Raw genomic sequence first — 18,424 nt, forward strand, 5'->3', positions numbered from 1 at the left:
ACATTAGATGACTTGTAATTGGGCCGTCAAAGGACTGAAGCAGACTGGAAATACTCTCCCGCTCATGCTCGGATCATTGCTAACACCACGGTGGCTGAACACTTACAGGACATAAGGACAGCGCAGAGCACGAGGGGGGGAATAATCTGTGAAACAGATCACCATGTTCAGTTTTAAGTTGTTAGATAAGAAGCAGAATCATCGTTTGAAATTCTGCTTAAACAACCGGCTCACTAAACTTGATCCCGTACTTATCCATGGCCATCCACTTGGAGGACTATAGTCTCTGTACATTGTTCAAGGGGGCAGAACAAGCCTGTGTCTGTCACTCTTGTTGTTTGTGGTGCTTTTGCGCATGCGTCGGCGTCTTCGCTCACTGGAGGGAAGCGCTGCCAAAACCTTTTTACTTTTTATCAAGTTTGAACTACTTCCTCGGTCATACTTGTGTGAATTCTGGCTGGTTTTAAGTATTTATTCAACATAGATAAAGTTTTTAGCTTTTGGGTGTTTGGATATTACTGTGTGGTAATCACTGAAGCCTGCCACTGGAAGACTGCTGCTAGCTTAAACTGTCTGTAACATCTGGAGCTAGCCATGTCTGTGTGTACAAACTGCGAACATCAGTACTCACAGTTAAAGGACGATATCCAACGCCTTAAGTCCGAACTTCTGATTGAAGGCTTTATTTCCGTGGCTGCTGCACAGTCAAAACACATATCTTATATGAGGTCCTCGAGCCTGACGGTCCGATCGCCATCCGCACCATCCTCGCCATCCTCGCCGGCATCAAAGCTGATGTCTGGTGTTGAAAGTTGACCTATTCTGTTGATCCCCTTTTTAAATCGCACATGTAGTGTTACAACGCTGGATGCCCAAACTAAACGTGGCCAACGTTTCAGATCATGAGGTAAACGCATGTCGGAGTAATCCCAGGATGAGTCAGCAGAGGGCGCTAAACTGCTTGTTCTGTAAATCACGCCATAGTACGAAATGAAACCAAGAATTTCACCAGACGGCTTCAAGCCTCTACATAAGCCGCTGAAACCTCTCACATAGACTCTCTTCTCCCAGCACCGGAGAGCCGCCCTCCCCTGGCAGCCCTGCAGCATTCTGCCCCACCTGAAGGCCAATCAGAAGCGAGTGGGCACGTTGGGGAGGGGGGTCCTTAAAGAGACAGTAGCTGAAATTAACCGTTTCATGCAGAGGCTGAAATGAGAGATTTTACTGACGCCAGAATCAGATTAATAAGGAGATTTTACTGCTCTGAAGGTTTCACAGACTGACGACATGAAAGGTGAACATGAGGTCTTTAAATGATCAAAAATAATAACCTGTTGTTATCACCGTCTACTACTACTGCGGGCTGCTTACAGAACTATTCTATGAAAGCAATATCAGGACACCATGAACTCATCATTGCTTGTTAAAGCACAAAGCGTGCAGAATTTACAAACACCTGCTAAGTACAACAGCGACCCCTGTTAATGTGAAATGGCTTAAACAAGCGATTCAAAGTTCTGATTTAAAGGCTTCAGCATCATCTGCGTTATTATGTGTGACGTGCATTAGGTCCTCGTTGTGCTTCCATTAAAACTCTGCGATGATAGAAAGGTGTCCAGCTGTCAGGAGGCTGTAAAAGCTCTACTGAACATTTGTCAGTGTGTGAGTCAGTCGGGGTCATCTCTGTTTACTGTGTATACCTGTCACCTGTGGATGGAGGTGTGTTATAAAGCTCGCAGCTCGACGCGATACAGCATCCCCTTGGCTGGGGGGTTATGGATGTGAGCAGGCGGCCAAATGATCTGGAGCTGCTGGATTACTTTGCTGTAGATGTGCCGGCTGGATTGTTTTCTGCCTGATGATTGCTGTTACATGTACTTTGGGAATCCATCAAGGCAGGTTTTATATAGCTCATCGCCGACGGTAAATAACAAGCTAATGTGCTCAGCTGACTTTTGTGATCGTGTTGCTCCTCTTCCAGGATTGTGTGTAGAGGCTGCTCTGTGGCACATGAGGACATTTTGGTGATGCATTGACTGATAGCTTCCTCCTGGTGTGGGTACATCAAGCGGGAAATATTACAATTCATGGAGAGGGTGTGTAGACGTCTGCAGAGGCTTCCCCTGAACACTGCTCTGGCAAAGCTCCACGATCACGCCGAGGATCCCCTAACTCTAACTAGACCAAGATTGAGTAAGCTTTTAACAAGATCAGAGAGAATAAAGTGAAACATTTTTACCCAGGAGCACAGCCTCACGTTGGAGAGGTTTTTTAATCAAACCACACAGAACAACATGTTCTGAAGCTGGAGGTCCTCCCCTCTCGTTTTCTGTTCTTTTCAAAGCTGCTCGGAGCGAAATCTTCTTTTTGTTAAAGCATTTATGTCGGTTTAGTTTTTGTTACACAGAAAAATTAAAGTAAAGATTTGATGCAATTTTTTTATAATGTGAAGAGAAAGCCTCTCCTTTGAGCTGTGTGAGCACTTTGTTGAATATTAGATGTCAAGATGAACGCCTGCCGATGTGTCCGATGTTATTAGAAACACAATCCATCACTGCAGCGTTTACTCAACAAGCTGCAGCCGGAATCACCTGATTGATCGCTGCCACGATTCTGAGTCAACTCATGAGAACATTAGGAGCATAGAAGAGTCTAGTGCATGTTTCATATTGTGTTAAAACAAGAAAAAAAAGCAGTAAACTTTAACGACGAATGTGAGGGAACCCAACATGATCCTACGGAGGCCCTGAAGTTAAAAAATGTAAAAAATTACAAATCTTGTAAATACAAATTCATATCTTATTTGCACAAATTATCGTCCTGTGCACAGAAACGATGTTGTGCACTAGTTAGTCAAGACGTTATGAATGAATGCTTTGATTGCACCGAGCAGGTTTCATTCATTCAGTCGTCTTAAAAGGCAGACACAAAGAAATCCGATGTTTCATTCTGTCACACTGAAAAGCTCACTAAACTTCTGCATTGCCAGCGGAGCTCTCGCTGCAGATTGCACCCGCAGCTTTCCCAGAGATACAGCCAGAATAAAAGGTTTGAATCCCAGTTCATCATGCAATGGAACAATGGGGACGAGATTGCTCTGCGCGCTCACCTCCAGCTCTGCGGCGCTCCGCTCCAAGGCGCCCTGTGTTGTGGTGCGTCCGCAGAGACGAGTCATTTCAGGGCCGTGATAAGGGGCTCTGCTCTGGGGGAGATACTGCGCTATTGTGGCTGAATTTCAGTACAATGGACTGGCGGAGGATGTAACACACTGGGGTGGCAGAGTAGAGGCCTCAGACCCCCTCCACCACCACCATCCCCCTCCACGGACACAAACACTGTGACTAGACAGCATTGTGTGTGTCTCTGTTTACCACTGTGAAGGAAAGAAAACTAATGATGTGAACTCAAACATACTGACATACTTATTTCTACTTTCCTGCACATGTCATACACAGATATTCGTAGACTTTTACCTCCACTGTACTGATTTTAAAAACTTTATTTCCTGCTGATACATTCAGATACATAACAATGAATATTATGTATTTTTATAGGTAAAACTAAGACTCTATTGAGCCCTTGGGAAATTCCTAAAACTACAGCAGAACATAAAATGAAAAATAAAAGCTCTAACTTTACCAGCTACAAAATTAAAGTTCCTGCAAAAAGACTACTCTAACTTTTTGGATTGTACTTGAGCTGCAGACCAATCTTTTTATCGATGGAGAAACATAATCTCATTTTGATTTATTGTATTTGGGCTATTTTTAGCTTTAAAGGTCCAATCAGTGAGATGTGTAGAGAGTGAAATGATAAAGGTATCTTACTATCTGATCATTAAGGAAACATGTTGAAGTGCTGGCTTCTCTGACAACAATGCAGCAGCCAGTATGTCCTCCTTCTAACTTTAGATTCTGCTCCTGAATGCTCTGGATTTGTTTGGACCAGAGAAGGTAGGCGCTTTTAAGGAGACCCCCCCACACAGCCGTTTTGGACGCCCCTCGGTTTGCCAGATATGAGAGCAGTTATCAGGTCAACAGGTGTTGCAGCGATGGAAGCGGGTCAAGAGAAGTGGTTCAGATAGAAGTGATTGTACCCGACCTAAAAAGCCTCTGCATGTTTCTAATAAGCTCCACGAGCAGAAACGTGCTCAAACTAGGATCAATATTGGAGATGCTTTTGAAAAATGGAGAGAGGTTAGAACACAGAAAGGTTTACAGACCCATGCAGAGCTGGATAAACACTGAAGCTTCAGAGTCCACCACATGGTGACCTGAGTGAGCATCGACTCTAGAGAGGAGGGGGGGGGGAGACAGCTCTCTACAATGTTTAGAATTTGGACTGCAGTACCCATTTTAAACACTAGTAGTCAGAGTTACATATTACTCCTTTAAAAGTCAAAAATGTGTCGTTCCAGCTTCTTAAATATAAAGTATTATCACTTTTCTATCATGTAAATGAAACGTCTTGGGATTTGAGGTTTTCATTTTCCAAATAAGCAACTTTAAGATGCGACTCTGAGCTTTGTTTAAGTTCTGTCTTAAATTATGATGCAGAAGATTGATCAATCAACATGTCAACAACCTAAAGAGTTCGTAATATAAATACAATTGTTGCCTTTAACTTTTATTTTATACATCGTTCATGACTTTTAGTTGTAAGAGAGTAATTCTAAACTGCAGAATTTCTTCTTCTCCTCCTCGGTGAAACATGGTAGTACTCCTTCATCCACTTGTTATCCAAAAGAAACACTTCATCCAGGTGCTTGTAGTCACTCACAGCAGGTTTCTACTGATTGGTGCAGGAGTGTCAGCGGTCCGAGAACACTGTTAGATGACTTTGTGTACATGCAGTGTGTGTGTGTGTGTGTGTGTGTGTGTGTGTGTGTGTGTGTGTGTGTGTGTGTGTGTGTGTGTGTGTGTGTGTGTGTGTGTGTTGGGGAAAGTCCTGAAAAAGAGAGAGAGCTCACTACGTGATTGATTAGCAGCGAGTTTATCTCACAGGCCAGCACACAGCCGCCCTGATGCACTCAGCAGCACACAAAGGTTCTCGATGGCAGCAGGAAATTCACTCTTAAAAGCAGAAAGACTTCCATTGTGGAGAAATAAATAGCCCGGCCGTGGTCAGAGGGAGCAGATCCTTTAATCTAGAGAGACTCGGGTGCAGGAACGATCCTTCAGATCACAATAGATGAAAGAAGCGGGCAGTTCATCCACAAGAATTAATGAATACAATATGTGTGTATGTGTAAACAACAGAGCATCGGACTTTCATCTTTTCAACATAGCATGAGCAGATTCAGTCTGTGTTTAGAGCGTGCATTAACATCTATCCTGAGTGACCTGATAACAAGAGAATAGCCTTAAAGCAACATTATGCAGGTTTGGTGCGCTCCAACCAGAGGACTGTATGTGCAGAACTGAACTGTTGTAAAACACTCATAGCGCTGTTAGCCTCCCCTCATAGGCGACTTTTGTGAATGTAAAAAACAGACTGACTGTTATACAGATTTTGCACAAATATGACTGATAGCTTCTTCAGCTAATAGTTTGCTAACTGTTAGCATGTGGAGTATGTGTATGTGTATCAACTGTTAGCATGATGTCTGTAAGCTGTGGCCACATGGCGACTTTGGAGGGGCTAATTTATTACATGCTAGTTGAGATTCATTTGTAAGTTTCCAAACTTATAAAGCTAACTTGAAGATGGACGAGGAAGGAGACGACTTTTTGGTGTCTGATGGATTTATTGATTTTTCTGTTTGCAAACCTGAGACATAACTCGGGTGAGACGACTTTCAGCAGCCGGTAAAGCTGCTAAACATGAGACAACGATGACACCGCTAACGCTACAGGCTAACCTATGAACACTGTGCCGTCAGGTTGATGTTTCCCTTTAGCCATGAGACAGATCATGATATCTACTTGCTGGGCAGCAGTATTACCAGTTTGCAGCCATGCATATGTTCTATATCAGCGTTTTAAACATTACTGCTGTTTTGTGGCTGAAGGATGTCGTACTCACTTTTCGCAAGATGACCTTTGCCCTCTGCCAAAGTTACATACAAAACACACAAAGAGGGCGCTCTGTGGACATAGAGGAAGTCAATGTAGTATCACATCGACTTTCAAACTACTTTGTTAAAGGCTTTATATGTGATTTTTTTGATCCAGCAGATGTCGCCCTTGAGCACCAGCATGAAACCAAAACAACTCGCGCTGCATTGTTGTGTTAGCATGCTAATGCTAGCGATCTTTATTCTGCTCGTATCTTCACACTGCATGTAAATTTACCTGAAATGAGCGTGATCTAGAAACATAGTTAAGCAGTGAGTACAGTATGTTATTGTCACGAGGGGAGGAGTCAGCCGGCCGTCCCGGCGATGTAAACAAAGTGAAGATAGGACTCTGAAAACTCTGAAAACATCACAGACAGTGGGACTCGGGTGTTACACCCATTGTAGACAGTCATGACTCTCAGAGTTATTTTCAGAGGATACACTTGATTTATATATTTAAGTGTGAAAAATCACATATAAAGACTTTAAGTACAAACTGTTCCTTTAATGCAAGATGGGAATAAACCTCAATGCACCCTGAGGACGGATTGAGATCAGGCAGGTCAGACCACATTCAGAGGTAGTCTGGCACGCTTCTATCCAGATTGGTTTGGTAGTTGAAACGTGCACGCATCCTGTGCAGGGACCAAACCCTCAACGAGCTGAACCATGCTGACTCCTGGTGGGTGTTAACGATGACGCCTTCGGTCTTTTCAAACCGGCCGGCGCTATACTTTGCATGTGATGCAGTGACGTCAGAGTACTCAAAGGAAAACGCATTGTTAATGCAATGTTGATGTGCCATCCACCTGTTTTCTGATTACCCAGTATGGATGTTAATGCTCAGACACTTCCACCAGTCCACCATATGGAGATAACCAGTTTCCTCCTGTTCACGGCACACTCATCTGTCTTTGCTTTATTCCTCATTTTCAGATCTAATTTGGTTTAATTCAGGTTTACATGGATTTAATCTGCGGATGAAAAATGCAGTCTGACACTTTATTTGGCTGCCACGGATTGCGCTCTGGATGGCCAAGCTTTTTAATGAAGCTTTAGCGAGCCGCAGTCTGAACACTGGAGACAGATTGTGAGTGTGTAATCAGCTCGGGCTGCGTTTGTGCTGCTCAGGACAGAAGTGATGTGTTAGAGATTTCACCTTTCAGCATCACTCCGCTTTGGGTTTCAGTATTAAGTGCTCCACTGTGCCAACGATTGCTCCCCAAACAGGTGTTTACCTCGCCTCTCCCCGCTCGCCGAATGATCTGTTTACCTTAGTCACATTTGTCATTTAAGACTCCTGATAATAAATTCCATCTCGAGCTCAGGGCTGCAGACTTAACAACGATTTGTGACAAATGTCAAGTGCCTATTAGGAATGTATGCAGCATGGTGTATGGTTTTGTGTGATTGTGTTTCTCTTTGTGAATGGGTGTCACTTCAGCCGGCTGTCTGGCGTTTTGGCAGATGGAGCTATAATACGACAACATTGACGCATTCATTGTCATTCAGCTGAATAAGATGGATGGTTGCCATTATCAGGGCCTACATTGTGCGGTTCACCTTTACCAAAAGTGAATTAGATTTACGAGTATTGTGGCTGGCTTTACCTAACAGGCATGGTAAACCACATACATACATATGTGCTCCCTGTGTTTTTACATGTGGTTAAAATGATGATGAATGGCCTCAGAACAAAAAACACAACACAGAGTCAAATACCATCTTTATTTTTAGTCCAGTCTCTTCTCCTTCAGACTCATCCAGACTGTATTTCCAGAAGGTTTCTCTCATGTGTCTTTCTAAGAAGCTTAGGCAGGAGAGTACATTTTATATTTGGTATCAACCCTGATTAATGTGGCGGCTGTGGCTCAGTGGTAGAGTCGGTCGTCTTTCAACTGGAAGGTCGAGTCCTTAGCTCCTGCAGCCACATGTTATCTGATGTTATGGAATTATATTTGTGCCTAAAAAATCAAACAAAACTTCTTAAATTGCAAACAAAAAATAAGACTTTGAGAGAGATACAATCTCACTGAAGCAAAAAAAGAAAAAGACTTTAAAATATTTGTGTAATTGTGTAAATAATCTTTTTTTATCATCGGTCCTTTTGTTTACAGTTCCCTCTTTTTCTTTCTCACTGATCTGACTTTTTGCTTGTGATTCTGTCACAAACCTCTCGAGTGGGCGGGCTTTTTGAGGAATGCGTCCCCATTGGCTAATGAGTTTTTGAGTGACAGCTCAATGCCCCGGACATTCCAAGAAGTCTTTTTACTGACAGACCTTGGCGGTCTGCATGAGAAGTGAAACTTATCACACATGAGTGGAGTTTAATAATGGAGACATTAAAAAGAGGTTAAACGGACCATCGGCCATTTAAACAGACTGTTTCACGTCGTCGTCTTTGTCGTGTGAATGTGTATGAATGGATGAGTTCAGACTGATGGTCACTTTACACAGCAGCCTCTACCATCAGTGTGTGAATGTGTAGGGTTGACCTTTGGCTGCAGGGGATCAAACCCTCGACCTTTCGTTTGAGAGTCGACCTACTCTACCACAGCCGCCCCTGTGAAAACTTACATTTTGGAGACAGTGGATGGCCCGCTGTCTTTGAAGATTGTGTCATGAAAGATGTCAAGTTTGTGAAGCATTGCAGCAGATTATTTGTGTTTTGTGTTTGGCATGTTGTCGCCGATGTGTTTCTTGTTTGTAACGTTGCAACAGAGCGGTGACAGAATGTATTTTTCTCTAAAGAGGCGCGGGTGCCTGCCCTGGTCCTGCTTTGTTTCCTCTTACAGTCTTTTATTCTGTCATCTGGAAATGTCAGATCAAACCTTTTTCATCCCCTCATGAACTCTTATTAGCTAAAGAGAATAAACAGAATATTCTCCGCCGAGAAAAGCAAACGATCGGCTTCATCCTCGTTTGTGAGAGAGGATTTCTGTGTGAGGGAGCGAGCTCAATCAAAGCGTTCAGATAAACACAGAAAACACTGAAGCATCCGCAGCTCGTGATAAACTTTTCTTTATCTCTGACAGCACGAGCGTCTTCATATTAAACTGCTTCTTCCCCTCCGCAGATAACATGCTGAAAGTTTAGCACTAATGAAAACCCCCCCCCCGACCTTCCTGTTGAGAGACGGCCGACTTTACCGCTGAGCCACAGCCCCTGTCGTGGGCTTGGAGCAGCTTGTACTCAGAAAAACAAAAATAATGACACAGTGACATAAAAAGGAGATTCAAATGTTAAGCAGGCTGATAAATAAATAAACTGAAACAATAGGAAGTGCAGCGTTCATAAAAGGATCAAAAGAGCGGTTTGTAATGTTAACTCGGGGTGGATGAACGACTTAAAATAAAGACATCCTGATGGCGGCAGAGAGAATCAAAGACGTCCAGAAGAAGGTGAAATAGTCGCAGCCATCTCTGCAAGATCATCACACGGAGAGAAACAGAAAATATCCACATTTTAAAAGCTTGGATTGTAGATATGTCAAAACATTTTATTATCTTCACATAAGTTAAAATCAGTTTTTACCCAGACCATCTTCCTCTCCTCTGTTGTGTCAAAACTGATACGACTAGTGACAGAAAACTATACAAATCATTCTCTAATGTTTCTGAAAAATGACCACTTTCATAACCATTCACAGCGAGGACAGTAAACCGCCATGTTTCAGCTCAGCTCGGAGCGATGAGAGAATCCCTCTTGTTGGAGAACAGTGAGTTCAGAAAGCTCCTGGAAGCTGAAGCAAACACTCAGCGGGGCGTAGCTTCAGCCCTCTTGTTGCTGCATTACCCTGTCATGGTGTTTTTATTGTCTAGTACCCGCTGAAAAGACTTTTGCCAAGAGTCGCATCTGCTGCCGGAGAGGCACCAATTTGCTGCACGCTCCCCCCCCCCCGCCAGGACGCTGATGTGCCGCTGATGGTTTGTGCAACTGGCAGCGTGTTCAAAGCCAGCAGTGATCTTTTGAAGTCGGCGTCTCGCCCCCCTCCTCTTTTCAATGGTTGGCTGTGACTGGGAGCATCGGGGAGATACGGCCTGATGAAGAGCTGAGAGCATGACTAAAGTCTGGAGTCGTTTGCTCTCTCCACTGTCTCTCTCTCTCTCTCTCTCTCTCTCTCTCTCTCTCTCCCTCTCTCTCTCTCTCTCTCTCTCTCTCTCTCTCTCTCTGTCTCTGTCTCTGTCTCTCTCTCTCTCTCTCTCTCTCTCTCTCTCTCTCCCTCTCTCTCTCTCTCTCTCTCTCTCTCTCTCTCTCTCTCTCGTGTGGATGAAGACACTGCGGTCTGACCTGCGCCCCCTCTTCTCAGCCTCGCCGTCAAAACACAACGCAGATTTGACTCAAGAGAAGATTGAGAGAAGATTGAGCATGCCCTGTTAGTTTCCTCTGTCAGAGAATTACTTTTTTTTTTGGCTCCAGTGCTAATGCACGCCATGTCGTCTAATACATTAGCGGCGGCCATTTGGCCCAGAGGCGGCAGGATGAGGCGGATTTTATGGCTTTTATGATCTGAGGATTTTTATTATCTGGCTCACTCTGGATAATGTGGTGTGTGCTCTTTGAATCCTCTGACCTCAGGTTGGTGTAGTTGAACACTACCAGTTTAAATAGATTAGACATGATATGGATCCAGTTTCTGAATCCACACTGTGACAAAGTTAATCCTTAATTGTTCAAACTTTCAGCACTTTGTGTTATCTGCAGAGGGGAAGAAGCAGTTTAATATGAAGACGCTCGTGCTGTCAAAGATAAAGAAGTTTACAGAAGTTTATCACGAGCTGCGGATGCTTCAGTGTTTTCTGTGTTTATCTGAACACTTTGATTGAGCTCGCTCCCTCACACAGAAATCCTCTCTCACAAACGAGGATGAAGCCGATCGTTTGCTTTTCTCTGTAACTGCAGGACGAGCTCGTTAGTCTCTGATGGGAGGAGTCTCTGTGTGAGGGCGTGTGAAGACTTTATGAGAGACTTCAAATAAACAAAGATTTGATCGTTTCTGATCTGACTTTTTGTTTCAGATTACGTGATGGATCACTCTAGTTAAGAGAAACAGAAGGATGGAGACGGATAACTTTCTCAGCAGCACTTTACTGTCATCCACATCGATTCTGCTACACAACAACAACACTTAGTTACTCATCACATGTCCCATCGTTAGCCAATCAGAGATTAGGATGATTAAACAAAGGTAGATTCAATATCATTTGGTCACAGTTACTAGGTGCTACTGCAAACATTAAAACATGTAAATATATCAAAATTAACTTTGTAAACTCAAATATATAAATACTTTAATGTATAAATGTTAACTTGTTTTTAACTTAAACTTAAATACATGAATTAACTCAAATATATGAATTTACTTCACTTTTAAATCTTACACATGCAAGAAACATCAATGACAACAGGACAAAGGAAACTGTCCTCTTTATTATAACATGCAGGAGTCAACATGCAAATAACACATTCAAATAAAAGTTGTGCATGAAACTTTCGATCACTTGATGATGACGTCTGCACAGCGAGGTCAGGAAGTGTTCAGCTCCTCAAAATAAACGAGTCCAGTTCCAAACTTATCGACCTTTTCTGACTCCTCTTTTTACCGTTCTATGAAGATTGCTGCAAGTCCATGAAGCTTCTTTTGATTCTTATATCACATACACATCATCTCTTTGTATCTGAGGGTAATAATGGATTTGAAGTGTCTAAAAATGTAAATTCTGGTTGCCGTTTTTTGTTTTGGATTTTGAAAAATTTCCCAAAAATCAGAGAATCGAAAAAGACCAAGTACTTTGAGTTTTCTGTTGTATCTTTCATCACAAGAAGTTCACTGATTTACACAAGTTTACTATTAATTCTGATGCTCATACTTCTTTATAAAGTAAAACTGTTTTTTCATGGCGACTTGATGCTGTGAGGGTCTGAAGTCTCCTCTGAGTCCAGGTGTTCTGGTTCACATGCACTGAGCCGTCCAGCCCACTTCAATCTTAACACACGGACTCTGAGATATGACGGCCTCTGAGTTCAGCTCCTCCGCTGTCCGTGCAGATACTGTAGTCCCACCTCTGTGCTTACTGTGCTGGAACGAGCTATCTTAATGACATGCTAATTGATTTAGCGCAGCGCAGATAGCGGCGTGCTGGCACACGGTGATAAAGCGAGAGTGGGTCGGGCCGTCGGTTCAGAAGAGGACAGGAGACTCATCAAAACTCCTGCCTCACTCATTCTCTCTGTTTGAACACAATTTTACACTTTGGTACCCCACGCTGAAGCGAGGAGACCTTTTTTGTCGAGGTGTTTCAAGTGTGTGATTAGTGTATGCTCTTGTAAGCACTGTATATGAACAAGTGAGCTCATTTTTTAATACCGCCGCAAGTTCAGACAACACGACAAAAAAAAAAAAAACTCCTCTGTGTTGTCACAAGAACGCTCATCACAGCTTTTAATTATGTCGTCTATCTGTGGCCTGCAGGAAGAGATAGCGGATGGAAAACATTGTGACCAGCGCTGTCTTGAGCTGATATTCAGCCGTAAAGTCTGAGACACAAATAACCTTGGGTTTGCACTGCCAGTGTAATGAAGGTCTCATTTATTGCCGCAGCAAAAAGGGAGACATGCAAAGTTGTTTGTTAGATGACAGAAAGACATTTGGTTCACCACTTATAAAGGAAAATAAAGTTGGCCTTTTAAAGCGTTTATTCACACCTGAAACAGGAAACACTGTCGTAAAAAATAAATCATTGCAGAAGTTGAAGCAGCACATAGAAAAGTCTGATTCCCCCCGCTGCAGTCACATGACAACCTGCTGATGAACCTTTGTTTCAAATCAATCACACAAGAGGAAACTTTCAGGGCTTAGAAATGAGGTCATTCCCAAAGTGTCCACTTGAGGCTGGATAGAAAAGCGAGTCAGTCCCCATTAGGCCTATTTCAAATCTGACGACTTTTACAGCAGAAATAATCATGTTTACAGCCTGGTTAAAAAAAGTTTATTTTCTCTCTTCATGACAACTGTAGGGTCCTAAGACGCTGACTAGACTCTTCTCCTCTGTCGCCCCCCGGTGGTGGAATGAAGAACCAAACTCCATGTGATCTGCAGAGTCCCTCTGCACCTTTAAGAAAAAGCTAAAGACCCAGCTCTTTCATGAATACCTACTAACTTAATGATGATGGTCTCCATATTATTGATGATGATGATGGTAATGACGATGGTTTTTGTTTGATAACGACGACTTATAAGATGGTTTCTATACTGATTAGAGCTCTCAAGAACTGCCCTCAATGTTGTGCTTTGCCTCTGGTCACTTCCTGTCAGCACCTGTGTGTCCAATCAGACTCAAAGCTGATCGTTTGCTCTTACTGACATTGTTCCCTTTTTTCTAGATCCTTGCTTGTGTTGTTCTTACTCTCTGATGTACGTCACTTTGGATAAAAGAGTCTGATAAGTGAATTGTAGGGAGACATGTCTATATGACTCAGCAGTTTGATTTTATTCAAGGCTTCAAGTAATCCATAATAAGTGGCTGCTTAAGTCTGGCTACAAAACGAGAAGATTTGAGCCCAGATTTGCAGGACGATACAAAGCTTGTCACAGCTGATTATCTGTCCAAACAATCCTCAAGTGTGTGGCGTCAATACGATAATGTTACTTACTCTCTAATCGATATTTACGATTCCAGGTCGGGGTTGCCTATTTTGGATTGTGTGCAATAGCCGATAAGGGCGAGCGGACCGGGAAACATCACCAACCAGATGTTGTGAATTCACAAACATGGCAGCAAACATGAAGACCCTCAGCCAGGATTTCACCCAGACCCTTTTCACTCGTTTTTTTGTTTTTCGCTGCAAAACAGAACGCACTACTACGTCGATCTTCCTCCATGTTTCTTTATCTCTCCTGAAGTCAGGAGTTTCAGTGAGGACTCGTGTTTGTGGAATGGGAATCTGTGTGGTCTCGCAGTCTGGCCGTATAGCGTGTGAGTTCTGCTGGCACCACATACATCAGCTGCCTCCCGATCAGCCAATAGAAAAATAGGGTGCAGTCGCTGTATGCATATTTTTAACACAATAAGTTGAATTTAAATAGTTTGTACTCAAATGCCAATATATGGACCTGGATTGATCAACCCCCACATACTGAGGTGTTCAGCTGGGTAAACTGGTCTGGGGGTTTAGGTACTCTTTGTCTGTACCTTTGTGAATCCTGCACAGTTCTCTAGCGCCACCCTCTTGTCCAAATATGGTCATATCTGGCTCTGGATAACATGGCAAAGGCCAAATTGCCAAACTCAGACTCCGAGGAGGCAGCTGATGAACTAACTAAAGTGGAAGGTCATGGTGGTTAAGCCCATTAAAGTTTAATGGTTAGAAGAAATTGGTTGATCTGTGTGAGATGGGTTAGCCAAGAGACTCCCTTATTTTCTTATTTTCCACAACACAACCACCGCTTAAGATCCTGCAAAGAGGGTTTGTAAATACAGCTTTATAATTCTCTACAAGTTTTAGAGTTTGAGTCAGAAATATCTCAGAGATAAAGAGGAACGTTTGGAAGCATCCACCAGTTTGGGAAACATTTGTATGAGGTAATGCACTGTGACAAAGTGGAGGGCAACTCTCGTCTTTGTTTAAATATTAATAACAGCACGAGGTCTCTTCCCTCGCAGACCATCACTGCACCAACATCTCTTATCAGCTACAGGCTCCTCTCTGCTTCTGTATGGGGAGCACATACGTCTGACCCATGTTGGAGGGTTGAGTCTCGGTTCAGGGAGGAGGGGCCGAGACCACCGCAGTGATTACTTTAGCTGTTGCTGTGTGATTGCACGGTCTCTGGCATGTGATTAGGGGGGGAATGGGGCCGTATCTCTCACCATCTCAAAGGGGGATCAAATCAGCCTCAAAGCCTGGCTTCGGGCGCCGGTGCATTTGAAAGTCAATGTTTTATTTCTGAGCATAAATTACTTGATCGGTGTCGTTTTTCGCCCAAGGTTGTGTTCAGAAGTACGGGCTCGCCACAGTCGGAGGGGTGAAGGGGGTTTGAGTGTTTGCATATGTCAAGTCAAACATGTCCTCATCAAGTTCAGTCAGTTTTCTCTCTGAATGAATTTAAAGAACCGGCCCCAATTTATCAGTTTGCTTCTGCTGATAACTTCCACTTTAGATGTTCTGCATTAAACCACATCATGGTTTCATGTTAAACTTCAACGCAGTCTTTGTACTGGAAACTATTCAAAAAGATGAAGACGGTCTCTTCATATATTTTCCAGCTATGCCCGATGGATTCGTCGACGCATTAAAGGGCGTAAAATGCTCTTCAAAGTCGTGTTAAAGGTTGGAGCGGTGGTTCGGTCCGAGTCATGCTGAGTTCTGAAGAGGTGATCCCCCGCGCAGTTTACCGTTTCTAAGAGAGCGTTCTATTGAACTGCAGGAAAAAAAAAAAAAAAAAGGGGGGGGATGTTTAACTGTTGTGACTGTAACCTCTTCTGATGCATGACGTGCTCGTTGTTGATTGACAGGGGCGAGCGTCTCTGTGGGACACAGCAGCAGAACCTACAGCTCAGTAGTAGTGGTGCATGTTGTAACTCAACGGGGTCTGCAGAGATAAGGCCGGGCGCAGACGCTGGGCGCAGACGCTGGGCGCAGACGCACACCGGGCGTGGAGGTCAGACACGTGTTAGAGGACGATGATGGATAGAGCAGGAGGAAGTCGCTGTTGGAGCAACATTTGGACAGCAACTATTTGCTGTTTTGTGAACCCAAAGAAATGTGCCGGTCTGTGTTTGTGTCTCCTGCCGACACGTGTGTGAAATAAGCACATCATTTGAAAACCATCACCAACACGGTGATGTGTCTTAATAAACTGAACGGAGAGGAGACATTTTGTTTCCTGTGGGAGTAAAATCTCAGAGGAACTGGAACTCCAGGAGCTCAGCGGGGGAAACTGAACGGATTGGCAAGCATCGGATGCTAACCACGCTCGCTATCTCAGAGGTCCCGCACTCCAGGGAGGCTGGCAGCATTTTTAAAGAAGAAGTGGAGTCACTTAACATATCAGGAAAGAGGAACTTAAAATGAGTAAACCCTCAAAGTGCAGTATGAGTCATCTGTCCTTTGAATGTGTTTTATTGATTTAAACGTAAATATCCTTCAGAGAACTTTCGAAACACTGAAGTTAAACTTTCTTCAAATGTGATGGAGTAAAAAACAGCATCTTCTCTGATTTCATGCTAACTTAATAGAATAGAAGACACAGTGCCCTGATGAAAGTTCTCTTTGTATGAAACCCCTTTTCTTCCCTGTGTTGTGATATTAGCTGAACGGATGAGCTGCTGAAGCCTCGGGCAGAAGTGACACGGCGCCGGAGAGAAGCGAGCCTGTGTTTACGCTGCATTACTATGCAAATGCAGAAATAATTAAGCAAAGCGGCTTTACTTTTTTCTGATGTTTATAACGGCTGTGTGTGTTAAACAATGTGACCCCGGCTTGAACCTTTCGTCAGAGCTGTCTCCTCTCCGCCTGGTGCGACGCTCTCTCCAAACCGGACTGCTCTCCGCTGTCTCTGCTGTATCCCCCCCCCCCCCCCCCCTCCCCCCGGGCTGTCTGAGCCAATCAAAGGAGGGGCAGCATTAATTGCTTGACCCTGGCAGGAAGCCAGGTGGTCTGGGAAAGGTCATCACCTTGCCCGAGGAGAGGTCAACCCTCCTCCTCTCATCGTCCACCCTGCCCTCCTCTTCTCGTCCACTTCACCTTCTGCCACAAACAAGTCGCAGGAAGTTAAGGTTCCTTCTCTCTCGCGGTTTGCTTCTGCAAAGTCACCCCGGCCAAGCATCTAAACCTCAAAGAGTAATACCATTCCATTTGAAATAATCGCCGGCATTGGAATTGGGGCCTGCTCGCTTTCCATAAAACCCATTTCAGACAATGGTCCCATTCCTATTACACAATGTCTGTCTCTATAGGGCGGCATAAACATCTTAGAAGGTGGTTGCTCCAGGAAGGGGCCGGGGCGCCGTCTGACTTATGGCTGATGCATTCATCAAGCCCGTGCCGAGCCAATATCACACTGTCAGGAGGCAGCATGTGGCGTTCTATCACCATGAGAGGCTGTGACAGAACAAGTCCTTTTCCATTACACTCTCTCAGGCCAAGCTCTGATATTGCCTCTCTGTTTTTCCTTAATGCTATTTATTTCACTTGTTTGCACTGGATGATGGTGGCTCCTATATTGCACGGGGGGGGGGGGGGGGGGGGGGGTTTCCTCTCTGGACCTTAATCAGAGTGAGAGTAACTGCATTTGTGGTTTTTTGTTAGTAATGCATTGAAGACTGTGGAGCTGCTAAACCCGTCTAAACCTGCGTTGTGTATTTATTGTTCAGCCCATATTGCAGTGTGGAATAATTTACCGAGGTAGTAAAGTGTATTTCAATTTTAAATCAATAAGCGGCTGCACATAAATCCTCAACGCGCACATGCTTTCACATTTCAGGCCGACTGCTTGGGGTTCTGTGATCTGTGACTGTGAAAGGTTTCATCCCCTGTGATGATTTCCATCGTCCACAACGTGCAGTTAGCGTGCAGCTGTGTAGCTCTTTCAGTACCGTCTGTCTCCACCAGGTGGAGTCTGTAATCCTGCTAGCTACCTGCACGCTAGTCGAGCTCTCATCCTACAGTAATGTTGACAGCAGAGTCACAGCTGTAGTTTGTTATAGGTCGCTCGGTTCTCCTCTTTAACAGCTGATTTCTTGTGGACCGGGTTGTGTCATTATGCAATTACAAATAGTATGAGCCAAAATCTCATCATTTCAATTCAGCTTTTTTCTGTTTTTTTTGCAAATTATTTCGGTATCTCTCCTGTCGCCTGCAGAGCCAAACAGAACTTTATGAAGCACAGCTAACTTGAAACATAAGCTTACCTCACAAACCTCATAGCATGATAACTTTATGTATAGTTAGACATATTGCCCAGTATGCTCACACACACTGAGGATCAATATTGGAGATGCTTTTGAAAAATGGAGAGAGGTTAGAACACAGAAAGGTTTACAGACCCATGCAGAGCTGGATAAACACTGAAGCTTCAGAGTCCACCACATGGTGACCTGAGTGAGCATCGACTCTAGAGAGGAGGGGGGGGGGGGGGGGGACAGCTCTCTATGATGTTTAGAATTTAGACTGCAGTACCCATTTTAAACACTAGGTGTAAGAGTGACATACTGCTCCTTTAAGTGACTCATAATAAACTATAAAACCCTCCAATCCAGCATGTCAGGAACCTGCTCGAAGCCAGATTTCACGGTGCCACAAGCACAGGAAATCGGAGGTCGGCTGCTGCCAGTCAAAAATTGAGAGCGAGGGCTTTGTAGTGTG

General features: G+C 43.9%; 1 protein-coding gene and 1 pseudogene across 5 annotated transcripts in view; both read left to right on the plus strand.

Annotated features, from left to right (window-relative positions):
* Positions 1-18,424, plus strand: part of macrod2 (mono-ADP ribosylhydrolase 2) — a 607,882-nt gene that overhangs the window by 473,245 nt on the left and 116,213 nt on the right. The gene's annotated exons all lie outside the window — the stretch shown is intronic.
* Positions 1-18,424, plus strand: part of LOC132975123 (tubulin beta-1 chain-like) — a 543,950-nt pseudogene that overhangs the window by 255,447 nt on the left and 270,079 nt on the right.

The sequence above is a fragment of the Labrus mixtus genome, chromosome 6 (assembly GCF_963584025.1).
Source record: "Labrus mixtus chromosome 6, fLabMix1.1, whole genome shotgun sequence".
Taxonomy (NCBI): domain Eukaryota; kingdom Metazoa; phylum Chordata; class Actinopteri; order Labriformes; family Labridae; genus Labrus; species Labrus mixtus.